Below are 27410 nucleotides of genomic sequence, written 5' to 3'. Positions count from 1 at the left end.
TTTCAAAGTTGAGGATCTTAAAACTCTAGATTGGAAAGTGATATGTGTGCCAGAGGTTGATATAATTCAATGTTAGTGTCTTTGGGCTTCTGAACTTGGAAGAAGCAGGTTTGCCCAGAGTTCTTTTATAGAAATAAAAGACTGTTTTAATTATTACAAACTTGTTCATTCGTTGCCTTCTTATTGCTGCTATCGAGTGCAATGAAAGGATCTGTGAATTTAGATACTTCATATTTGACATATTCATGGAGTAAAAGGGAAAAAATAATGCAGTTTTCTCAGGTGCTGATAACAACAACAAAACAAAACAAAAAAGATCTCCAAGATTTATTTTCATATCAAGTTTAAATATTGTTCTATTGTTTTCTTCACTTTTATCACTGATTTTTTCCCTACATGTGTGTTTGTTAAAATATCTAGTTTATTATGATGGATAGCCCACTTTTTTTTTTTTAAGTTCACATATATTTGGTTAAGAGAAAAACAGCTACTTAGTGTGAAAAACAGATAACGATCAGCCTCTTCATTGACTCCTTATTACATTCTTTTTTTATTTTATTTTATTTTATTTATTTTTTAAGATTTTATTTATTTATTCATGAGAGACAGAGTGAGGCAGAGGGAGAAGCAGGCTCCCAAGGAGCAGGGAACCCGATGTGGGACTCGATCCCAGGACCCTGGGATCATGACCTGAGCCGAAGGCAGACGCCCAACCATCTGAGCCACCCAGGCGCCCTACATTCTTTTTTTAAAAAAGATTTTTATTTATTTATTCATGAGAGACAGACAGAGGAAAGAGAGGCAGAGGGAGAAGCAGGCTCTCTGCGGTGCAGGGAGCCCGATGTGGGACTCAATCCCAGGACTCTGGGATCATGACCTCAACCATAGGCAGATGCTTAACGACTGAGCCACCCAGGCGCCCTCCATATTACATTCTGCTATCACTTCCCCTTTCCATCTTGCCAGTAACTGTTAACATTCCTGAAATCTGTGATAACCATTTCCCTGATTTTCTTACACAGGACTTTCGTAACTCTAAATGTATTGCTGTTTTTTCTGCTTTAAAACTTCAATGAAAATGTAATTCATGGACTGTTCTGTGACCAATGTGTCTTCCTCAGGGTTGTGTTTATGACATTTACCATTGTAGTGGTAGTTTAGCAATTTGCTCTCTTGTGTAGTATTTCCTTGTACAAGCACAACAAAATTGATTATTTAATTTTAAGATTAATAAACATATTCCCATTGATTTGCCATTATGAAAAATTATACTTTACACCATACACAAAAGAGAAAATAGAGATGGATCATAGACCTAAAAGAGAAAGGCAAAAATAGAATTCTTCTAGAAGAAAATGGGGGGTGATATCTTCTTGGTATGAATGTAGGGAAATATGTATTAAACAGACCATAAGAGCCATGAACTATAAAATGTACTAAAAATAAAAGTAGGGGTGCCTGGGTGGCTCAGTTGTTAAGCATCTGCCTTCTGCTCAGGTCATGGTCTCGGGGTCCTGGGATCGAGCCCCGCCTCGGGCTCTCTGCTCCGTGGGAAGCCTGTTTCTCCCTCTCCAACTCTCTCTGCTTGTGTTCCCTCTCTCGCTGTGTCTCTCTCTATCAAATAAATAAATAAAATCTTAAAAAAAATAAAATAAAATAAAAGTAAAAAATGAGAGTTGACCATTAGGAACTAAAATAAAACAATTGATAAATTAGATTACATTAAAATTAACAATTTTCATTCATCAAAGGACACGGATTCACCTTCCTTTCTGTTTAAAAAATCAAAAACTAAAACAAAACTACAATGCTAGGCAAAATATTCTATATTTTAATCCAGATGGATATACAGAGATAAAGAGATATATACACACATGAAACGAAGCTAAGTTTTATCCATTTTACTCCATGTAAATGACTAAACTCTTTAAAAATAATGTTCTTAATTTTATACTTTTGCTATAGTATTTAAAGGAAACCCTGTCTCCTCTACTCACCATTCTGACACCAAATGTGTGTGTGGGGGGGTTCTAACACCAGACAATTCTCCGATTCTCTGAACACTATCTGGGTGTCCTACAATTCAATTCTTGCACTACTACTCAGTTAGTGCACTCCCCCCAGGTTAAAGTCCAGTCCCACAAGACTGACCCCCACTTCCAGCTCCAATCACAAGTAGTGGATCTTCAGGGTCCCCACACTTCTGTCCAACTTGGCTACATATCCGAGGTTACTATGATCTCCTCCTCACGTTCAGTAATTTGCTATAATGGCTTATAGAACTCAGGGTAACACACTTTCCAGTTTCTTATAAAGAATATAATAAAGGATACAGATGAACAGAAAGACAAAGAGATACAAGGGCAAAGTCTGAAAGGGTTCCAAGCACAGGAGATCTTGTCTCCCTGGAGTTGGGGTGAACCACCCTCCCAGCCTGTAAATGCACTCAGCAGTCTAGAAGCTCTTCAGATCTGATTGTTTTGGGTTTCTATGGAGGCTTCATCACGTAGACATGACTGATTATTAACTCAATCTCCAGCCCCTCTTCCCTCCCTGGAGGATGGAGGGTCGGGCTGAATATTACAGACTTCTATCCACGGCTTGGTCTTTCTGGGGACCAGGCCCCATGCTGAAGCTATTCAGGAGCAAAAGTTGCCTCATTAGAACAAAAGCTCCTCTTATCATTCAGGAAATTTCAAGGAATTGAGGAGCCTTGTGTCAGGAACCAGGGTCAAAGATCAGCTATTGGAACAAAAGATGCTCCCAGCTCCGCTATCACTCAGGAAACTATTGGGGTTTTAAGAGCTGTGTGTTAGGAACAAAGGACAGAAAGCAATTATAGATTTCTTATTATTTCACAGTATTTTTTGTGCAGGCCAATACTCTTAATGAAATTTTAAAAGTTGTCTCCCTTTCCTAGTTGGCTAAGTTTTTATCATTACTAGATGCATTTCCCTAAATGTTTCCTCTGCCTTAGTCATATTACTATACTAGCTAATGTGATAAATACTATCAGTTGTGTTTCAAACATTAAACCCATCTTGTAATCCTGGGATAAGTCTAATTTGGTCATGAGGTATTATCTTTTTTAAAATGTAATTTGGTTGATAATACTTTATTCAGGATTTTCTCCTCCATGCTCATTCATGCAACCAGATTATTTTCTTTTTATGCCTGTGAATTTTGATATTAAGGTTATACTAGCTTCACAAAGTGAGTGAGAAAGCCCTTCCCCCTTTTTCTCAAATCTAAAAAAAATGTATGGTAAGAGTTTTAAATTACTTGTATTTTTTAAGAGGGGGGAGGAGCAGAGGGAAAGAGAGAGAGAGCCTTAAGCCGGCTCCATGCCCAGTGTGGAGACAGAGGTGAGGATCCATCTCATGACCCTGAGATTGTGACCTGAGCCCAGATCAAGAGTCGGATGCTTAACCAACTGAGCCACATATAATTACTTGTATATTAAATTATTAAACTATTGGTATCTTGAACATGGACATTGGTGCCAGATTGACAAGGATCTACTTACTGTCAGGCTACTGCCATGGAGAAGTTAATTTCACCTCTGGCCCCAGTTCCTTCATTTATTAAATGGGAATAACAATAGCATTTATTGTCAGTATAACCCACATCTCCCCAAGTCTTAACAGTATGGGTATGCAAAAAGTCTCACATTAACAATAGCTTCCTAAATTTTATAAACTACCATCACTTAATTTTAAAAATATAGAATTACTAAAACAGACCTTGAATTCTTACTATGTCACTTCTCAGAATGTATAGAGGTTTATCATAAGAGCCATTAAACTTCTCAAAATTTTCTATTCTTGCCCTCCCATTGGTATTATTTGTCCTTAAAAAGGTATACAAAGTGGCATGACACTCCCAGGTAATGCCTGATGTGTCAACTCTAAAATTTGCAACAAAGGTTGATTTATCAGTGCTCCTGAGGAGATAAGAAACCTCCCAGGGTATGAACAGCATACTGTGTTTCTTGAGATTCTCATTGTGCTGAAGTCATAGGAGTTTCCTTATAAAAATGAGAAAATTTGGGGGTTTTTTTGCTTTACATCAGTGCAACCATAAAGTATATTTGAGTCTCCCAGAGACTTCATATAAACATATTGTTCAACTTTTCTCAGAAGATCCCTCTTTAGGGTGCCTGGGTGGCTCAGTTGGTTAAGCGACTGCCTTCGGCTCAGGTCATGATCCTGGAGTCCCTGGATCGAGTCCTGCATCGGGCTCCCTGCTCGGCAGGGAGTCTGCTTCTCCCTCTGACCCTCCCCCCTCTCATGTGCTCTCTCTTTCTCATTCTCTCTCTCAAATAAATAAATAAAGTCTTTAAAAAAAAAAAAAGAAGATCCCTCTTTATAGGGTTAGACTGAAGATCAGGATCCTGAGACAGCTCATGTTGCTTACTTACTCCACTCTTATCTCTGTTAAGATGATAACTGACCCAAAACCAAATATTCTACAGTCAATAGTCTTCATCAAAATGAATTTTTTTTTTTAAGATTTTATTTATTTGACAGAGAGACACAGCGAGAGAAGGAACACAAGCAGGGGGAGTGGGAGAGAGAGAAGCAGGCTTCCCGCTGAGCCGGGAGCCCAATGTGGGACTCCATCCCAGGACCCTGGGATCATGACCTGAGCCGAAGGCAAACGCTTAACGACTGAGCCACCCAGGCGCCCCCAAAATGAATTTCTAACCTGAGCTGTCAGAAGTCTAAATTCCACCTTACGCACCAAAGTTCACCCTCTTGCTTAATAGAAAACTTGCACATAAAGCTCATCGTTAGGTGACTGGCCCGATGAGGGAACTCATTCAACATTTGCTGTCATTGATGTTATGAATATTACTAAGGACTTTGGGAGAAAAAAATTCAAAATTTGAAAGTCAATGGATACTTTTTTTTCCTATTTAGTAATTATAGTTGGAATGGCTTAGGAGTATAAGAGATTGATGAGATTTCAAGTAGCTTTGTCCAAACGGACCACAGCAGAAGATATTTGCAATTTCTATTCAGTCACCTCCATCCTTCCGAACATCATTTAATCTTGTTAGATTTAGTACTGCTCACTATGTACTTACATAGTCAAATACCACAATCCCATTGCATAGCAACCATTTTGTCAAAAATTTAGTCAGATTGAGAGAGTATGGAATGATAAGTCATTAGTGGTAAGATGGGTTTGTTGGGATGCATATTTATTGGGACCAGTGTAGTAAGTATTATCCCCATAACATATATATATGATACACACATCATATATATATATATATATATATATCATATATAATATATATGTACATGTGTATATGTGTATATCATATATGTAATATATATAACATGTATCATGATATATATCAGTATCATATATGGCCATATATATTGTATATAATAATGCCTATATCAGTATATTAATATATTATACATATTAAAATTAAAATTTGTAGGTTTCTATATTTTATTTACAGAGGGAAACCTGTAAATGGATTAGTTTGTCTTTATAAATAGTAGGCCTTGCTGATTTTGAATAATATTGAAAGTAACATTTTGGAGTTGAATCATTTGCCTCCAATATCTGATTTTTAGAAATATTTATCCTGATTATTAGAATAACAGACAGTGTAGGCTGTTGAAACCAGTTAGTTAAAGTTAAAACAGCAACATGGAGACTGGTATTTCTGTAAAAGGGACATAAAAACACCTCCAAATAATCAATGGAGCTCATGCAGTTTTGACACATTTATTTTATAGCCTGCCACTTTTTTTCCAAAGATATGGACACAGCTCCATGCGCATCTGCACCATCTGAAGTGCCCTAAAGAATCCCTTGTTTCCACTCTTATTTGCCCCAGGGTCTGAAATTTGAAGGGACTGGCTAAGGTCCCTGAGCAGAGCATGTGTAGGCCATGAACTTTACAAGGGCAAGTGTCCAAACATACAAATATTCAGATAGAATTAGAGGCATATGATCAATGCTGGGTTTGCACTCTACTAGTCCAGGGACTCACTTCCATCTTGTTACCCTGCTCAGCAACTCCTGAGCAAGGCTCTGAGGAGAGTTTCCAGAAAATATTTTGCTCCAGTTTCTGCAGCTGGTGGTTTTCCCCAAAGGCTAAGCATTTGTTTTCTTTGAATTTTGGTGTCCCTAATTTCTTAAAGCTGGTCAACTACCTGCTAATCTTCATATTTGCTTTAGCTTGATATTCTCATGCAGATTAAAGGCAGGTAGCAGGACTGGCATATCTCAGAACTGGTCACAGAGATTGAAGCTCCTTGTCCTTATCCTACTTGATTATCATGAATTATAACCTGAAATTGTATGATGCATCTGTTTGCTTGTTCACTTTCTCTCCCACCACTGAGATGTAAGCTCCCTAAGAACGAGGGCTTGGCTTGTTAATGCATCTGCTCTGCTCCTGGAACACTGCCTAGCGTATGTTAGGCATTCAATAAATTTGTGCTGAAAGAATAAACGAGTTGTAAAAGTGGCCAATTTTCCAGCTTGGACATTTTTTTTCACATCTCTTCCTTATACTGACCCCAGAAGTTTCTCAGATCTCCCATCTCTGGAGGTTCCTTACAAAGGCATAGCCCTAATGAATAAGTCTGATGCAGAAATGAAAATATGTATTCTTCCTATAGGATTTAGTAATCTATTAAAATCTGTGGAAAACATTCCAATCACTACAAGAACTTTATAATACCTTTGCTGCAATTTACACTATTAGAGTAATTATCTGGATAAACAACTTAATGAGGATAGTGAATTCATAAGTATGAAAACCAAGGAATAAAAAGTAAGTATGGATGCTAATCATGTGACTTGTAAGTGGCTTTCTTTTTTTTTAAGGTTGTCAAATTCATTGACATGAACTTTTTCTAAACATTTCTTCGTTTTTATTGAAAAAAAAAGTTGTGGAATAATTTTAAATTTACAAAAATGTTGCAAAGGCAAAATATAGAGAGTTTCTATGTATCCTTCATCTATTCTTCCACATTACTCCCATTACTTTATACTTTCTGGAATTATCGTGGTATATTTGTCAAGATGAAGGAACTAATATTGCTATATGACTATAGACATTACCTGGATTTCCCCAGGTTTCTAATTCAGAGGATTGGAGTGCCTTTAGTTGGGTTTAGTCTCACAGTCTGTGATAGTTTTGCAGTTTTTCCTTGATTTCCATGACCTTAATATTCCTAAAGGGAATTTGCTAGGTGTCCTGTGCAGTGTCCCTCAGTCTGCAGTTGCCTGTTGTTTTCTCAAGACCAGAATGGTGTTCAGGGTTTTGAGGAAGAATACAACACAGCTGAAGTATGCGTCTCACCGTATGGTATCAGAGAGCACATGATACTCACATGACATCACAGGTTATGTTAACCTTTGTCAGTGGATTAAGTTAGTGCTTGAAGACTTCTCCACAGTAAATTTCTCACTTTTCCCCTTTCTATAGTGTTCTTCTGAAGTGAGTGGCTAAGTCCAGCCTGGCCTCAAGGGGGAGGTGATAGCGAAGAGGCTTGCTTGCTTATTTATTTATTTATTTTATATTTATTTGTGTGTGTGAGCATGTGAATGGAGATAGGTCGCAGAGAGAGAGAGAGAGAATCTTAAGCAGGCTCCACACTCAGCACAGAGCCCAATGCGGGGCTCAATCTCATGACCCTGAGTTCATGACCTGAGCCAAAGCTAGAGCCGTCTGCTTAACCAACTGAGCTACACAGGTGCCCCTGCAAACAGGCTTATTTTTAATTGCTACTATTTTGCTATGGACTGACGAGAGAAGTAATACTTTGGGAAAATGGGATCTGTGTACTAACTAGAAATCTTTTTTTTTTTTTTTTACTGTAAATAAATAAAATGTAAGTTGAACTAGCCAAAGCAAAATAAGTGAGTCTATATGAAGAGTTGTGTGACTCTGAAAGGGGGAGGCTGCCTCCCTGGGCTGCACGGTCCAGTGGAAACGGACTGGAGTGGCTACAGGGATGTTTTCCTCTCACTTCCTGCTGATCCTCACTGCAGATAATCTTCACTCTCTAACATGGGCATCCTCCATAGGGCTGGGAGAGTGATGAATATTTTCAGCGTGCTTCATATTTAATCATTTCTCTAATTGACAGAAATGAAAAGAGACTTGTTATCTCTGACCTCACGATTCAAACCCCAGGGAAGAGATCTGATTTTCTCAACTGGAGGCAGGTGCTCTCATTAAAAGAGCTTTGATCAGTTGTTCAAAAATGGGGCAATTTACAGAATCTACTGAGCAAAATCTGAAAGACGATAGTAGCTATCATGGACAGAGTGGCCAAAGGTACATTTTGTTGTAGCAGGGTTTAAGAAAGAGTGATGTTACCAGAAGAAGGGGTGGGTAAGCAAAGCTCACCAGAATGACAAGTAAATAGATGTGTACCCCATGATGGTGTCTTCCTCCAAGTAGAAGCTGGGAGGTGATACTGTCTAATGTGTAGGTTAGGGGCATGTGCTTCACACCGTCTAAAGGCTGGCCTCTTTCAAAATGTGTGTCTCACAGTAATATCAACAACTATATCAGTCCAGAAATATTTCCCACATTAATTGTGAGAAATAAAGTTTCTTTTTATTAATTGTATAAAACATGATAAATTGGGGGAAAATGAGCTAGATAATCTGCTTTGGGACTCATTAAAAATACTTTGTAATACCTGCTATCTAATGTCCACCAAGTCCAGCAATGGAAAAGAGAAAATATGAATTCAAAAATACATGAGGGGTGCCTGGGTGGCTCTGTCAGTTAAGCATCTAATTCTTGATTTTGGCTCAGGTCATGATCTCAGGATTGTGAGATCAAGCCCTGCATTGGCTCTGTGCTGGGTATGGAGCCTGCTTAAGATTCTCTCTCTCCGGGCGCCTGGGTGGCTCAGTTGGTTAAGCGACTGCCTTTGGCTCAGGTCATGATCCTGGAGTCCTGGGATTGAGTCCCACATCGGGCTCCCTGCTCAGTGGGGAGCCTGCTTCTCCCTCTGACCCTCTCCCCTCTCATGCTGTTTCTCTCTCTCTCTCTCTCAAATAAATAAATAAAAAAATCTTAAAAAAAATAAAAAAAAAAAGATTCTCTCTCTCCATCTCCTCCTGCCCCCCCACCAAGCTCACTTGCTCTCTCTCTCAAAAAAAAAAAAAAAAAAAGAAAATGAAAATAAGACATAAAAATTTAGCATATGGCAATTTACCATTATCATTATGGCATAATAGAACATAGATATCAAATTATTAAGTAGGTATAATTACTAAATACTTGGTAATTCTTGGGAAACAGTATGGAATTTTTCCCTAGGTGAAAATGAATTTTGATGAAAATTGGTATTTAAAGAACCAAAATGATGGGCGCCTGGGTGGCTCAGTTGGTTAAGCGACTGCCTTCGGCTCAGGTCATGGTCCCGGGGTCCTGGGATCGAGTCCCGCATCGGGCTCCCTGCTCTGCGGGGAGCCTGCTTCTCCCTCTCCCACTCCCCCTGCTTGTGTTCCCTCTCTCGCTGTCTCTCTCTCTGTCAAATAAATGAATAAAATCTTAAAAAAAAAAGAACCAAAATGAAATTTTATAAGTGATATAGCTAAAATTATAGAAACAGACCAATTGTCCATTGATTGATGAATGGATAAAGAAGACATGGTATGTCTTCTCTCTCTCTCTCTCTCTCCACACACACACACACACACACACATACATATACCGTGGGCTATTACTCAGTCATAAAAAGAATGAAATCTTGTCATTTGCAATGACGTGGATGGAGCTAGAGTATACTATTCTAAGCAAAATAAGTCAGTCAGAGAAAGGGAAATACCATAAGATTTCACTCATACGTGGAATTTGAGAAACTAAATAACTGAGCAAAGAGGGAAAAATAAGAGAGAGAGAGGCAAACCAAGAAACAGACTCTTAGCTATAGAGGACTCACTGATGGTTACCAGAGGGGAGGTGGGTGGGGGGATGGGGAAACAGGTGATGGGGATTCAGGACTACACTAATGAGCACCGGGTGATGTATGGAAGTGTTGAATCATTGTATTGTATACCTGAAACTAATATTGCACTATATGTTAACTAAGTGGACTTTACATTTTTTAAAAAAAGTGATATGACTAAAACTGCATGATAAAAAAGTTAACCTAGTTAATAATTGTAACAACTATCAGTTATTAATACTTATTAATCAATTATATATTATACAATTGACTAAATAGCATTTAAATATAACATTAAACATTAAATAATATTCATCATTGGTAATTAGTCATTGATTAATATTTAATGACAAGAAATTTTTATCCCATCTCATAGCTAAAATATCCACTCAAGTGACCATTTGAAACAAGGAACCAACACTATGGTAGTAAACATAATAGTAACACATTAGACACTAATATTAATGGCTTCACTACCTATCAATCTCTACAGAATAAAACCTAAACAATTTTGAGAAACAGTAAAAGACTTAAATATTTTCCTAAGAAGAAAGCAAAACAAATACTTTACTACTTCTAAACAAAGGAACAACTTATTCTGATAAAGTTTTAGATGAAAGATGTGACACAAGAAATAAAGTAGAAAAATGGACATGGTGAAATTTATAAAATGCAAACGAAATCTCTAAAAATATTATCAAATAGATAAGACATTTTAAATATGATAATAAAAATAACCATAAGTAAACAATAGAATAAGGAATATAAAAATACTCCTTAAGAAGCTAAAATATGAAGCAAATTGAACATTAAAAATTCATCTTGAAAACTGCTTTTTATGTAGTAAGATACTGAAAACCTTAAATCTACAAATACATTTTATGTTGTGGGTGGGATGCTCTGGGTGGGATGGGTGCAGCAGGATGTTGGTAATGTAGGGTTCAGGGTGAATGATGTGAACATTCCTTCCACGCAGGGTGGACAGGTTGGGGAGACAGGAAGGAAGGTGAATTCCCAGCTTGTGCACTTAACACACAGAGAGGAAGACTGAGTTAGGACACAGTCCAGCTCCCCACCATCATCTCGGCACTGGATTCCAATGTCTGGGGGGTAGTTTTAGGTATAGAGTGCCCAGTACATTCCACAGAATTGTGTGGAACTTGATACAGAATTGAGATTGTCAGGAATCCAATTTATAATAAATTACAATTAATTAGATCCTTTCAATTCAGCTGTGCTGAAATTGTCAGTTTTCCATGCTTACTATTTATTGGAAAATCCCACATTTTTAACAGATTTTGTGAAGTAAGCCTTTCCTTTCTTTTCATTTAACCTTAAGACACATCCTATATACCACATCCTCCCTGCCTCTTCTCTGGATACTCCCTATGTTTTTCATTTGAAAAATATCACTGAAACAAATAAACAACAAAACACAACATTGTTATGAAGCATGATCTGGGTACCCACCTGACCCAGAAGATTCAAGGAGGCAGGAAATTCTTCATGATCTCTTGCAAGCGTGAAAATCTATGATTGTCTAATTGTAATTTGAAAGAATACATGAAGATATGATGAGTCTTTCCAAGTTAAGTTATAAATTTGAGTGCATTTCCAATTAAAAGCCTAATGAGATACTGTATGAAAACTGACAGAAAGATTCCAAAATTCATTAATAAAATAAATGAATAAGACTATTTAATATATTCTGAGAATAGCAATGAAGGAGTAAAGATCTCATCAGATATTAAAACCTACTATATATCAAGTATAATGAAACTTACACTGAAGGAACACAACTCAGGAGAAAAAAATTATGAAAATATGTAAAATATAAACCAAGGTTGATATGTTTAAAAAATGTTGAATGGATCTTAAACTGAGCACAGAGTTCAAAAAGAAAACAGTATCCATAACTATTTAGTGATACAATATAATACAGAAATACAATATAGAATGTAAAAATTATAGACTCATAGCCTCTTTCTGAAGCTTGATGGAGCTTCTGTTTTATGCTTTAAGTCAAACAACAACTGAGTCCACCCAGGGTGACGTAGGTCTTTCCATGTTTCAGAAAACTGAGAAACTACCATTACCGAGTGTAACTTTCATGTTCTTGCTCTTTGTGCCTTCATCTTACACTATCTCTGTGTAATTTCAGTATAATTTATGTCAAGGCTCACATAAATTGTGTGAGTCATAAATAGAATGATCTCAAGACCATACTGGAAGTAGAGTGCCTGTTGAGGACTTGTAAGAAAAATGGCTTTTAAGAAAGAATGAAAACATTCAGGGAGGGTTAAGGCAGACTCTTTTAATCCATTGCAGAGGGATTAGTTTTGGCACCTTGGCCCCTGAAAACTATTTGGATAATAGCGCACAGGAGAAAAGGGAATGTGGAAGCCCTGCCCATTAAATCACCAGCTACTTATTTGGAGAAAAATATAAGTGGGCATGTTAATTAAAGCCACAGGAAGGTAATCGGGAACATCTAGACTAAAGGAAATGTTACGGCAGTGCTTCCTTCTGGAGGAAATGTCCAGCTGAGTTCATTGTGTGCTTGGTCTTAATTTTTGGTCATTAATAGATATTTCTATACATACATAGATAGATAGATATAGATAGATATACATATATAGTCACATGCTTGGATTGTCAAATGGTAGAATATGGTTTCTAAATTCTAAATTCTTCTTTTCTTCTGTTGTATATTTTTGAAATTTTATGTAATGCAAGTTTAAAAATATCCCACAGGAGTAAGGGAGCAATATTTTCAATTTATGCAAAATTTGAATTATGCAAGACCATCAAAACCAAAATGAATCCATATACTAGAAAGTACCAAGAAATGTTTTTTATACAATATGTCATATTGGCATTATTTCCAAAAGTAATATTATTGACATGTTAGTTTCAATATATATTAATTACATTAATATGCCTTTTAAAGTATATAAAATATTCAACTGGCATTTTTCCAAACCAAATGCACGTATTTTTATAATAGTCCTACCTTTTTGTTGAAATGTATACATAAACTTTAAATAAGGAGATTTCCATAAAATTATGCAGATGTTTCTATGATACCTAATTTTAGTTCTGTATTTTTGATCTATTGAAAAAATATCTTGAGATAAAGTCCCTTTAACTTTAACTCTACTGAGTTACTGGAAAAAGTGAATAACCTTTTTTTTTTTTTTTTTACTTTGAAAATGTTGTTTTTATATTGTTCTCTGAGAGAATTGGGGTATTTTATGATACTAAAAATTTACTCCTGCACCTAGAGCTTAACCAACAATGGATTTTATAACATTTTTAAAAATTTAACCAAGCAAAGGTTTGAATTCAAGGAACAGTTATTTTGAATCTTTATGTAAAAAGAAAAAAAGTAGATATTGACAGGAGGTCCGTCCCCATACATGCAGCAGCAACGTGGTTCTCCTGTTTGGCCTGTACGTTCTTTATCAGATCTTTACCTTTTGAAATTCTTCAGTTCATTCATGGTCTCTCATTTCTCTGATCACATATGTATAATCTCCCCCAATGCAAAATTATCTGTGTGCAAGGATTTGTTGGCATATAAACCGTGACACTCAATTCTCACTATTCACAGTGGTTATGTTCTTTTTTAAAAAATATTTTTAAGATTTAATTTATTTATTTGAGAGAGAGAGAGAGAGAGCATGAGAAAGTGGGGCAGAGAGAGAGATAGGAAAGGGAGAAACAGACTCCCTGCTGAGTGGGGAGCCTGATGCGGGGCTCAATCCCAGGACCCCAGGATCACCACCTGAGACAAAGGCAGCCTCTTAACCAACTGAGCCACCCAGGTGCCCCAAGCAGTGGTTATGTTCTATAAAGTTGTCACGAACACTGAATTAGTGAACCCTGACCATTGCTCCTGGGGGTTACACAAGGTTAGGTTTCTCCCAGCCTCTGGTTACAATATTTTGTCAACTCAAAAATATAAGAAAACTTTAAAAAAAAATCATTAAAAGTTGTTTCCATTTATTTCTTGAATGTATACTGTTGATTTATTAACATTGAACTCACAGTCAACATCACTATAACTCATGCATGAAAGAAGCTTATGTAACACGTTTCTTCTCTGTGAGAAGAAACTACAGTCTTCTTGCTCTCAAGAACACTAGACAGGACTTCAGCACTACACATGGAGGCCGTTTTAAATAGCAAAATGACACCAAAAAAGCACAAATATATGAAAATGTGCAACTACATAGACATGAAAAAGGACAATTGTTTACAACGTGAGAGCTGAAACAAGAAGTTGCTTTGTTTGACTTCAGCCGAGAGAGTGATCTTTAGGTAACACAAAATTTTTGCCACTTTTCACACATCTGTGAATCACTAAGAAAGCACTTCCAAATGTTGATTTGGGGTTTACAAGTAAATTTTAGCAAATAGATGCATTTACAACTATGGATCCATGAATAATTAGGATAGACTGTGTAGGTGTGTGTGTGTATGGTATATGATATATAATATTATTATATATATATATATATATATATATATATATATATATATATATATCAATCCCCATTTCAGCTCATTTATTGGCTATCTGATGAGCATATAACACTCAGTTGTTTAAAACTGAAATCATGGCTTTTCATCGTACATATGTCCATTCTAAGTGACTAGCAACATCATGCATCTCACATGGCAAGCAGGGAACTTGGCAATTATCCTTGGTACTCCACACACTGCTCCTCACATATCCAATCACTCCCCTGGGCCAGTTGATAATACTTCCTCAATACTGGGAGTACCTGTCCACTGTTTTATCACCACTAATGGCACTGAATTTTATACCAAGAAGGTCTCACCCGGCAACCAGAAAGAGCCAATATTGACACCTCCATTTGTTATCTACACTGATAACTAATTTGTAAGACCCAAATTAGACACATGTCCTATTTTAAGTCCTTTGAAAGCTTCTCACTCATTTTTAAAAAAGATTTTAGTTTTTAGAGCAGTTTTAGGTTTACAACAAATTTGAATGGGAGGCGCAAAGATTTCTCATATACCCCCTGCCCTCATGCAGGCACAGCCTCCCCCATCATCAACATCACTCACTGGAATGCTACATTTTTTTTTTAAAGATTTTATTTATTTATTTGACAGAGAGATAGAGAGACAGCACAAGTAGGCAGAGTGGCAGGCAGAGGGAGAGGGGAAGCAGGCTTCCCGCTGAGCAGGGAGCCCGACGCCGGGCTCGATCCCAGGATTCCGGGATCGTGACCCGAGCCGAAGGCAGCCGCCCAGCAGACTGAGCCACCCAGGTGCCCCCGGAATGCTACATTTTTAATGAAGGAATGAACCTCTACAGATGCATCATAACACCCAAAGTCCATAGTTGACCTTAGGGTTCCCTCTTGGAGTTGAACATTCTATGCGTTAAGGTGAGTGTATAATGAAATATATCCGACAATATAATATCATATAGAGCATTTTCACTGTTTTAAAAACCCATGTTCTGACTAGTCACCTCCCCCCGACCTCTTGCAACCACTGAACTTTATAATGTTTCCATAGGTTTGCCTTTACCAGAATGCCATATATTTGGAATCATACAGTGTAGCCATACAGTAGCCTTTCCAGATTGGCTTCTTTCACTCACTAATGTACATTTAAGGTATCTCCATCGTCTTTTCATGGCTTTTTAGTATTTTTTTTAATCACTGATAATATTGCATTGTCTGGATGTACCACAGTTTATCTATCCCTTCACCTATTGAAGGACATCTTGATTTCTTCCAAGTTCTGGTAAGCATGAATAAAGATACTATAAAATTTTTATGCAGGTATGTGTGTGGACATATATTTTCAGCTCCTTTGGTGATTTCTGGATAGTATGGTAAGAGTATGCACATTTTTCTGAAAAACTGCTGGACTGTTTTTCAAAGTAGCTGTATCATTTTGCATTCCCTCCAGCAACATATGGAAATTCCATTGCTCCACATCTTTGCTAACATTTGATGTCAGTGTCACAGATTTTGGCCATTCTAAATGTAGTGGTATCACATTGCTGTTTTAATTTGCACTTCCCTGATGACATATGATGTGGAGCATCCTTTCATATACTTATTTGCCATCCATGTGTGTCTTCTTTGGTAAACTATCTATTAAGATCTTTGGCCCATCTTCTATTTAGGTTGTCTGTTTTCTTATTGTTGAGTTTCAAGAACTCTTTGAAGATTTGGGTTATTGTCTTTTATCAGATGCATCTGTTACAAATATTTTGCCCAGTCTGTGGCTTGTCTTTTCATTCTCTTGGCATTGTCTTTAGCAGAGCTGAAGTTTTTAACTTTAATAAAGTCCAGCTTATCAATTACTTCTTTCACGGAATGTGTCTTTGGTTTTGTATTTAAACAGGCCAATACCCAAGGGCATGAAGGTTTTCTACTATGTATTTTCTAGGAGTTTTATAGTTTTGCATTTTACATTTGTGTCTTTGATCTGTTTTTTAATTTTTGTACTGTGTCTCATTTCCTTTATTTGCATGTAAATGTCTAGTTGTTCCATTTGTTGAAAAGACCATCTTTTCTCCATTGCATTGCCTTTGATCCTTAATCAAAGACCAGTTAACTATATCTATAGGGGTCTATTTCTGGGCTCTCCATCCTGTCTTGTTGATCTGTTTGTCTATTCTATCAGAAATACCATGTTGTCTTGATTGTGTAGTTTTATATAAAGTCTTGAAATCAGGTAGTATCAATTCTCCAAATTTGTTCTTTAAACTCAATATTATGTTGTCTATTTTGGACTTTTTCCTTTCCATATTATAAACTTTAGAATCAGCTTTCAGTGTCAATAAAATAACTTGCTGGGATTTTGATTGTGATTGCATTAAATCTATAGATCAAATTGGGAAGAACTTACATCTTGACAATATTGAGTCTTCTTATCCATGAACATGGGACATCTCTGCATTCATTTAGTTCTTTGATGTATTTCATCAAAGTGTTGTGGTTTTTCACATATAGGTCTTGTACATATTTTGTTAGATTTATGCATAAGTATTTCAGTTTTGAGGGTGCTACTATAAATGGTATTGTGTTTTTAATTACAAGTTCCACTTGCTCATTGTTGACATATAGAAAAGTAATTAACTTCCGCTTATTAACTTTGTGTTCTGAAACCTTACTATAATTGCTTATTAATTTCAGTAGTTTTTATGTTGATTTTTTAAAATTTTCTTTATAGACTATCATGTCCACTGAAAATACAGACAATTTTATGTCTTCCTTCCAAATGGATGTACCTTTTACTTCTTTTTCTTGCCTTATTGCCTTAGTAAGTATGATGTTCCAGTATGATGTTGAAGAAGGATGCTGAGAGGGAACATCCTTCTTTTGTACCTATTCTTTTATTTTCTCAGCATTAAACATGAAGTTAGCTGTAGGTTTTTTGTAGATAGTCTTGATCAAGTTGAGAAAGTTTCTCTTTATTTCTAATTTACTGAGAGTTTTTATCATGAATGGGTATTGGATTTTGTCAAGTGCTTTTTCTACATCAACTTATATGATCATGTGATTTCTTTTCTCTTTTCCTTTGTTGATTACATTAATTGATTTTTGAATGTTGAGTAAGCTTTGTATACCTTGGATAAATCCCACTGTGTTAGGGTGCCCGGGTGGCTCAGTTGGTTAAACATCCGACTCTTAATTTTGGCTCAGGTCATGATGTCAGGGTCATGAAATTGAGTCCCACATCAGACTCTGTGCTCAGCGGGGAGTCTGCTTGGGATTCTCTCTCTCCCTGTCCCCTGCTCCCCACCCAAATAATTAAATTAATTAAAAAAATTAAATCCCTCTATGTCATGGTATGTAATTCCTTTTATACTTTTTGGGATTTTATTTGCTAATATTGTGTTGAAGACTTTCATATCTATACTATGAGAAATATTGGTCTTTAGTTTTCTTGTAACATCTGGTTTTGATAGTAGGTTAATGCTGTCTTCATAGAATAAGTATTTTCTCTGCCTCCATTCTCTAAAGGAGAATGTAGAGAATTGGTATAATTTCTTTTGTAAATGTTTGATAGGATTCATGAATGAATTCATCTGGGCCTGGTACTTTCTCTTGTGGAAGGTTTTTAATTGTTGATTCAATTTCATTAATAGATATAGACCTATTCAAATCATCTATTTCTTTTTGTATGAGTTTTGGCACATTGTGCCTTGCAAGAAACTGGTCCATTTCATCTACGTTATCAAATATGTGGGCATAGAGTTGTCCATAATATTTCTTTATTATCTTGTTAATCTCCATGGGATCTGTAGTGGTGTTCCCTCTTTCATTTTAGATATTATTAGTGTCTCTTCTCTCTTTTTTTTTTTCTTTGTTAGCTTAGCAAGGAGATAATCTATTTTATTGAGCTTTTCAAAAAATCAGCTTTTTGTTTCATTGATTTTTGCTGATGATTTTCAATTTTTGATTTATTTGATTTCTATTCTAAATTTTATTATTTCTTTTTTTCTGCTTACTTTGGATTTAATTTGCTCTTTTTTTCTAGTTTTGTAAGATTGCAATTTAAATGATTAACTTCAAACCTTTCTTCTTTTCTAATATATGCTTTCATTTCTATAAATTCCACTCTAAGCACTGAGTTTTGCACATTGCACTATTTTTGATAAGTTGTTTTCATTTTTCACTTAGATCAAAATATTTTAAATTTCTCTTGAAATTTCTTTGTTCACCCACATGTCATTTAGATGTGTTTTGTTTAATCCCTACATATTTGGGAATTGTCCAGTTATCTGTCTGTTATTGATTTCTAGTTTAATTCCATTGTGGTCTGAGAGAAGATACTGTATGATTTCTGTTCTTTTAAATTTGTTAATTTGGGTTTTATGGGCAAGAATGGTGTCTATGTTGGTGAATGTTCCATCTGAGCTTCAGAAAAAAATGTGTATTCTGCTGTTACTGGATGAAGTTGTCTAGAGACATCAATCATATCCAGGTAATTCATGGTGTTGTTGAGTTCATCTATATCCTTACTGATTTTCTGCCTGTTGGATCTGTTCATTCCTAAAAGAAGAGTGTTGAAGTCTCCACTAATGACAGGGGATCATCTATTTCTCTTCACTGTTTTATCAGTTTCTGCCTCGTTTGACTCTCTGTTGTTAGGCATATACATGTTAAGAATAGTTATGTCTTGGGCGCCTGGGTGGCTCAGTTGGTTAAGCGACTGCCTTCGGCTCAGGTCATGATCCTGAAGTCCCGGGATCGAGTCCCGCATTGGGCTCCCTGCTCGGCGGGGAGTCTGCTTCTCCCTCTCCCGCTCCCCCCTCTTGTGCTCTTTCTCTCTCTCTCACTCTCTCTCTCAAATAAATAAATAAAATCTTTAAAAAAAAAAAAAAAAGAATAGTTATGTCTTCTTGGAGAAGAGACCCCTTTATCATTATGCAAATTTCATCTTTATTCCTGATAAGCTTCCTTGATTTGAAGTCTGCTTTGTCTGAAACTAATATAGTTACTCCTGCTTTCTTTTAATTAATGTTAGGATGGTATACTTTTCTCCATTCATTTACTTTTAAACTGTATGTGTCTTTATATTTAAAAGTTTCCTATAAACAACACAGTTAGGTTGTATTTTTTTGACTCATTATGATAAGCTCTGTCTTTTAATTGGGGCATTTAGACCATTGCCATACAAAGTAATTATTGATATACTTAGATTAGTATCAATCATATTCATTACTGTGTTTTATTTGTTGTCCTTGTTCTTTCTCTTTATTTCCTAGTTTTGTCTTCCATTCTTTTTCTGCCTTCTGCAGTTTTAATTGTGCATTTTATATGTTTGCACTTGCATTTGCATTTTCTCTCCTTTCTTAGCATATCAGTTTATTTTTATTTTTATTTATTTACTTTTTTTAGTGGTTGCCCTTAATAACTCTTCATCAGTTTATGGGTGGTGTGAGTACTTTATAACACCAAAATAATCCTAATTTCTCCTTTTGATTACTTACATCATTGCTGTCATTTGTTTCACATGAACAAACACTCATAATTAAACACATTGTTGCTATTATTATTTTGAAGAAACTGTTATCAAAGCAATTAAGAATAAAAAAATAGAAGTTTTTACTCTATCTTTACTTATTCTTTCTCTGATGTTCTTCTTTTCTTTAAGTAAATCCAAGTTTCTGACCCATATTATTTTCCTCCTTTCCAAAGAACTTCTTTTAGCATTTCTTACAAGGCAGGTCTACTGGTAATTAATTCCTTTACTTTCTACTTGTTTGAGAAAGTCTTTATTTCTCCTTCACAATTGAAGGATAATTTCATAGGGTACAAGATTCCAGGTTGGTGCTTTATTTCCCTCAACACTCTAAATATCTCACTCCACTGTCTTCTTGTTTGCATGATTTCTGAGAAGTTGGATGTAATTCTTATCTTTGTTTCTCTACAAGTAAGACCCCTCCCCATCCCCAGCTTCATCTAGGATTCTTTTTTCTTTCTCTTTGATTTTATAATTTGAAATCTTGGTGTAGTTTGTTTTGGGGGTGGGAAAGGCATTTATCTTATTTGATGTTCCCTGAGCTTCCTGAATCTGTAGTTTGGTGTCTAATATCAATTTGAAGATATTCCCAGTCTTTATTGATTCAAACATTTCTGCTATTCTTGTCTTTCTCCTTTTTCCCTTTTGGTATTCCAAGTAAAATATACAACACTTTTGTAAATGTATGTTATACTTTTTATAATTGTCCCGCAATCCCTACTTTGTGGGTTTTTTTTAAATCTCTAACATTTCTTTTTGGTTCTTTCTTAGGGTTTCCATCTCTCTGTTTACATTGCCCATCTGTTCTTGCATGATGACTACTTTACCCAGTGGAGCTCTTTACATATTAATCATGGTTTTAAATCCTCACTCAGATAATTTCAACATTCCTGTCACGTCTGAATCTGATGCTTGCTTTGTCTCTTCAAACTGTGTTTTTTGCTTTTGGTATGTATTCTGATTTTTTTTTTTTTTTCTTGATAGACAGACATGATGTACTGAGCAGAAGTAACTGCTGTAAAGAGCCCTTTAGTACAATGGTTGGGAGGAGTGACGGAAGTTCTGTATCTATGACTAGGTCTCAGTTTTTCAGTGAGCTGTGCCTCTGCTCTGTAGACTTCACAAGTGCTTCTCAGTCCCCCACCACCCTTGGTTGGGAGAGGATTTTCCATAGAGTGCTGCAGTTGGTATTTTCCTTCCCCAAATCAAGCTCCCATAAAACCACAGCAGGTTAGACTCTACTTAACCAGTTTCTTTTGAAACCACTCTGAAAGAACAGAGTGGTGTATTTCAAGATGATTTCTTTTTCCTTCCTGTTGAAAGCCTGAGAGGATTTTCCTCTGATATTTACTATGAGAACATGGTCAAGCTCCTAGAAATAAATCTTATAATATTGTAGGTCTCCCCTATGACTAGTCTCCCTGGAGAATTTAACTCTCTGCCCTAAGCCTCCAGCAAATCATCAATTATAGTTCTTATTTTCCTACCCCAGCCCTTGTTCCCACCATTGCTCCTGCTCCTGAGTTTCTGCTCTGAGAAGCCATGAGGACCTTGCATTCTCCTGTCTCTCCAATCTTAGGGACAGTCATTTGCCCTTTGCCCTCCCCTCTTTTATCCAAGAAGAGTTGCAATTTTTAAATTTTTTAAAACTTAACTTCAAACCTTTCTTATTACTTGCTGTTGAGATCAGTGGAAACTTCTAAACTCTTTACATGCAGAATTGTAAACCTTTTGCATTGGTTTTTACCATGAAAATTTGTATCAATTTTGAAATCATATGCATTCTAAAAAACATTCAAGCACTTTAGATATTATTGGGTGAGGATGAGATGTCTGGAGCTGCTATAATTATTATGCAAAAATGAAAGAAAAATGAAAAAGTTAAGCCTAGACTCTGAGGTTGGCAAACCAAAAAGGTGGATAATTCTGTGTGTGTGTGTGTTTTGTAGAAGCTTTGCTGATTTATTCTCATGTTTAAGAGAGGCATCTAGACCTCCTAGCCAAAGGTGATACTGTTTTCTGTTTCTTGGGTTCTTTCCAAAGATATTCTGAGTGGATTTATAAACACATCCTATTTTTTTCAATCAAGGATATGAGCATTGTTATAAATCTTGCTTTATTCACTTGATATTAATTTTGAGAAATTATTTCATATTAGAATATTTATTTCTATCAAATCCTTTTAACAGGTCACATAATGTATCACAGAAGGACTGTGACACCATTTATAAATCAGTTTCTTACTGAAAGACACTTTTATTGTTTAGAAGTTTCTGTCATTATAGACAACAGTGCAATAAACATTCCTTGTACATTATTTTTTATGTGCCAGAGTAAATGTATCTGTGGCAATACTGGGTCAAAGGGAAGGGGTTGATTTTGCTTGATTTTGACAGGCATACAACATTGTCTATCAGAGAGTTCTTATGAGTAGGGCAAGATGGGGATGTGTCAGCATTACTGAGCTCAGACTGTCTGTTTTCCCACAGTTCCACCAAAACTGCACATTATCTGGGTCACTCCTGTCCACAACTGGTCACAGGGATGACAGTGTAGCTGAATGAATCAAGGCAAAAGTGGACTCTTGGGATATAGACGCACAGCCTTTTTTTCTTGTGAATCAACTCTGCAATGTTTCTGTGAGTGCATGTCTCCAACTTCTCCAGCTTTGGAGGATTTAGCCAGCCTTCTTGAGGGGCTAAATTGGCCAAGTTCACTTCCTTGATAGAGGGCTCCTGCTTGGCAGCCTGCAACTGTTCCTTCATCTTCTCTTGCACTGAGAATGATTTGGTCTGGGCCCCTTCCTTTTCCAGGGTGTTTTTCTGCAATCAATCTTTCCTGTGATTCTCAGTTTATTTTCTTATTTTAGATGCTTGATCTTTGGCTCTTCATCTTCCTTGTCCTTGCACTCAGTCTTTTCCTATAAACACCTTCATCCTCTGCTTCTCCCCCCTCTGGTTTGGGACAACTGAGTTAATTGGTCCTGAAACTACATCATTCCTATGTCCTTTTTCTATGACATAATAAACCCTTTCATTATTGATTTTATTGGGGTTTTCTGACACTTGCCAATTGAAACCATCCTGAACTTAATACTGAATTGGAAAGAAGATTTTGAAAAGCCACATTTACTTGAATTAGGTAATCTGTATAAGGAGGTCATGGTACCACGAGAACCTTAACCTAAATCAAGCTCTGGGGGACAATGGAGCCTGACTGAGCCAGTAGGGGGTCATTGGTCATATGGAGTGTTCTTCCTGTGGCACAGAGACTGGTTTTAGTGCAGCAAGGAAGATATGGGGCTGTGCCCAGCATTGCATAAACAAACTTCCTCTGAGAAAAAACAGATTTGAAGAGCAGTTTCCAAAACAACAACAACAGCAACAAATCTAGCTCCTGAGAAGTTGAAAGATACCTTCTGGAGAAAGGAGTCATAAGATAATAAAGCTTGACAGCTTTGTGGCTGATAAAGAAAGATGAGCAGACAGATGGCAGGAACTTTAGGAATGAGGCAGAGTTGAGATCAGAAATAAAATAAAGGCATGATTGGACCAGGATGCTATGGCCCTGAAGCCCTGATCCACCCACTATTAATTGGCAATGTACCCCTGACCTGAGAGCAAGGAAGAGTCTAATGTAACAAATATCTCAAGAAAAGGAAAGCTAAAAGCCATCATAAGGACAGCTAGGCAAATTTGGAGTTCCAACAATGCCTGGGTAATGTTCAAGAACTCTGGAGATATTGAACTGGTAGACATTTCTCATTACAGTCTAGAAGCAAAGATCTTAATTATTTGTATTATTACTTAATACTATTAAATTATTTTCTAGGAAATAGGTGCTTATAGAAATCCAAAACACTTGTTTTGGGGTTTAACTATCAAAAATTAGTGAAGATAACATAAGGTTTTATACCATTATTTGAGCTCAAATCATGAATTTGATTTTATTTTTTTAATTTTTTTTAAAAAGACATTTATTTATTTTAGAGAGAGGAGGGGGAGGAGCAGAGGGAGAGGAAGAGAGAAACTTTAGCAGACTCCTCTCTGAGTGGAGTCCTATGCGGGACTCTGAGAACACGACCTGAGCTGAAACCAAGAGTTAGACGCTTAACCGACTTCACCACCTAGGCACCCCACAAATTATAGATTTTTGGTTTTTATTCATTGCAGAAAGATAATGCAGTATTAATTATTTACAAAATCTTCTCTAATTTCTTCATTTTAATACTCAGGTTAACTTTTCCTTTTCTTTTCTGATAATCTCAACACACCACTAATAGGCAATTTACAAGCCTACAAACACATTGGGTGATTATGTTTGTTTACTCTTTTTGCAACTAGCTTTGTGATAAATACAACTTGATATTTGTCCATAATTTCCAAACTTAAGTCATAAAACAGTTATAAGTTATTAAAATAATTTTTTCCTGGGTGCCTGGGTGGCTCAGTCGTTAAGCGTCTGTCTTCTGCTCAGGTCATGATCCCTGGGTCCTGAGATTGAGCCCTGCATCGGACTCCCTGCTCAGTGGGAAGCCTGCTTCTCCCTCTCCCACTCTCCCTTGCTTGTGTTCCCTCTCTCGCTGTCTCTCTCTCTATCAAATAAATAAATAAAAATGTTTTTAAAAATAATAATGAAATAAAATAAAATAATTCATTCCTCACACTTCCAAAACTTCCCTTGAAAAACTCCTCATAATATAATATTCTGTCTCTAAGGAACTAATTCATCATGGAAATTCCAAGATGGAAGTCATTAAGTGACCTAATGTGATATAATCTTTCCAACTGATATTCTAACCCCAGCGTGAAAGATTTGGTGAACAATTTCACAACATTCCCAACATCAGATGTTACATTTTTAAATACTTGGCTAAATAATGTAAGAATGGCACTTCCATGTTACATTAATTTATATTGCTTATGATGCTAGGGATTGTCTATAACTCTAAAATCTATTTTCTATTATCTATCTATCATCTATCTTTCTGTCTAATTTATCTATCAATCATCTATATATCTATCACCTATTACCTATCTATCATCTACCTACCTATCATTTATTTTGAGAACAGAATATCTGTTCTGTGCAAACTCAAGTCAACCTTTACTTTCTAAAGAAATGTTTTCTTTGTGTTTACATTGTCTGATGTAATTTTGTCCTTTATTCTATTTTGAACCTTCTTTGTTGTGTTGTGTTCCAGACAGAGCTGACACATCAGAATGACCCTACTTGTTGGTATTGATTAACTTTTGTTCTGGCTGATTGGCATCTGTACCACACAAGGTGCTACTTATCTTGAACTTTTCTGCTGGCTTTAATCATGTCTCTTAAAATCAATCTTTAATGCTTTATATTTGAGAAGTTGATCCATTTGCATTTATTTCATACTAGTATTTTTCAATCTTGTCACCTTTGTGGAATTTATGAAAATTTTTCATTAATGTTTTTTGCTATTTCCTTGTTTCTCTATATTTTAGTTTTTAAAACATGTATTTTTATGTCTTTAGAGATTCCACTATTTCCATCCCAGAGAGCTACAGCACTCTGAATCACACGTTAGAAAATATTTCTATATTAAATATTCATGCAGTTTGCATATGTGATTCTAATTAATTCTTCCCAAAGACAATGATGAGAAGGCAATATAAAAAGCATTTTGTGGTGGAGGAAATAGGAATCTGTTTGTGCAGGTGGCCAGTGAAAGGGGGCACTTTCAGAGTTCAGAGCCCCTCTTTGTAGGATCTCCAGGCCAACCATGCTGGAATCTCATTAGGAGATTGGAAACATGCAGATTTAAATGGAAGAGCTAGGGAAAATGGGGTACCTCACTATAGTTTTAATGTATGGTTCTTTATGAAAGAGGCTAAGTACTTTCTATTTGCATTAGATATTTGTATTTCTCTATCTGTGAAATGCCTGGTTATATCATTTGCTTTTTGTTTTGTTTGGTTTTGGTTTTGAGCTATAGTTACTTTTATAGTTGATTTATAAGGGTTCTTAGCATATTAAGAAACTTAAACTTTTAGTTGTCATATGACTTGTCAACAATTTTCTCATTTTTGCACTTATCTTTGCAATCTGTGTATATTTTTGTAAATTGCTCTTAGTCTAACCTGTCAGCCTTTATTTTTTTGTTTAGGGTTTTTAATTTTATTAACATAAAATTTGGGGAGATAAGTATTTCATGATTTCTTAATGCATTAAGGGGATTTTATGAAAATCCAGGTGAATAATAATTTTCCCTTATTTTTTTAAAAAGATTTTATTTATTTGAAAGAGAGAAGGAGAAAGAGAGAGAGAGCACAAACAGGGGGAGTAGCAGGCAGAGGGATCCCAGGACCCTCGGATCATGACCTGAGCTGAAGGCAGACGCTTAAACTAACTGAACCACCCAGGTGTCCCGATTTTCCCTTAAAATTTTGTTAAAAAATTGCGTCTATCTCCTGGTAAGAAGAATTTGAGATTCATCCTGAGTTATGATACAATAGCAACAACAACAACCATTTATTTATTGTGAGGTGGATATTAGACTAGCACTTTATATAAGGAAGAAATAACCCAATAAGTATATATTATTGTCACCATTACAGAGTTATAAGCTTTTGAGATCCAGAAAGATAAAAACTTTAACTAAAATTAATGGGGCACCTAGAATTAAAAAAAAAATAAAAATAAACTACAGCAAACACTTATATTATATAGCAAACTCTTATTTTTTTTTTCAATTTAGAAAAATCCAGAAAAAAAAAAAAAGTTTACTGGTCAACCCACAATCCTCATGCCATTCAAGATCTGATCTTTTTTCTCCAATTCAGTGGTTGCACTATTTTTGAGGCAGGAATTCCTTTGCAAACCTGCTGAAAACTGTGGAACCTCTCCCTGGAAAAATCTACACATATTCACATTATATTGAAGTATAACATATGCAAAATGGGCTAATCAAAAGGTTGCAGTTTGATAAATTTTCCCAAATCGAACACACCCCTATCAACAGCACCCAGATCAAAAATAGAACATTACCAGCATCCAATGGGACCTTTCTTTCTCCTTTCTGTCACTAGCCACCAAGGGTAAAGGCTACCCTGACTTTTAACAGCTTAATTAAAAACTCTTATTTTTTAATTAAATTTCATAATATACTTGCATTCATTATGGATGTCTAAGGGAAGGTATATATTGAAACTTGTTTCAAACTTATTTAGTACACAATTTTTTTTTCCTTAAGTATTAAGGGATTTCCATGGAACACACTGATCTAAGTTCCATCACTACCAGCACTAAACATGTGCCAAAGAGCAATCCATTCAGTCAATATTTACTGAAGGCCAAGCACTGGGTATACTGTGAAACCGTGAAAGGGATAAAAAAAAAAAGAGAAGAAAGAAAGAAGAAAGAAAGAAAGAAAGAAAGAAAGAAAGAAAGAAAGAAAGAAAG

The sequence above is a fragment of the Mirounga leonina genome, unplaced genomic scaffold (assembly GCF_011800145.1).
Source record: "Mirounga leonina isolate KUSES-001 unplaced genomic scaffold, KU_Mleo_1.0 Mir_199, whole genome shotgun sequence".
Lineage (NCBI taxonomy): Eukaryota > Metazoa > Chordata > Mammalia > Carnivora > Phocidae > Mirounga > Mirounga leonina.
Note: the sequence above shows the minus strand (reverse complement) of the source record.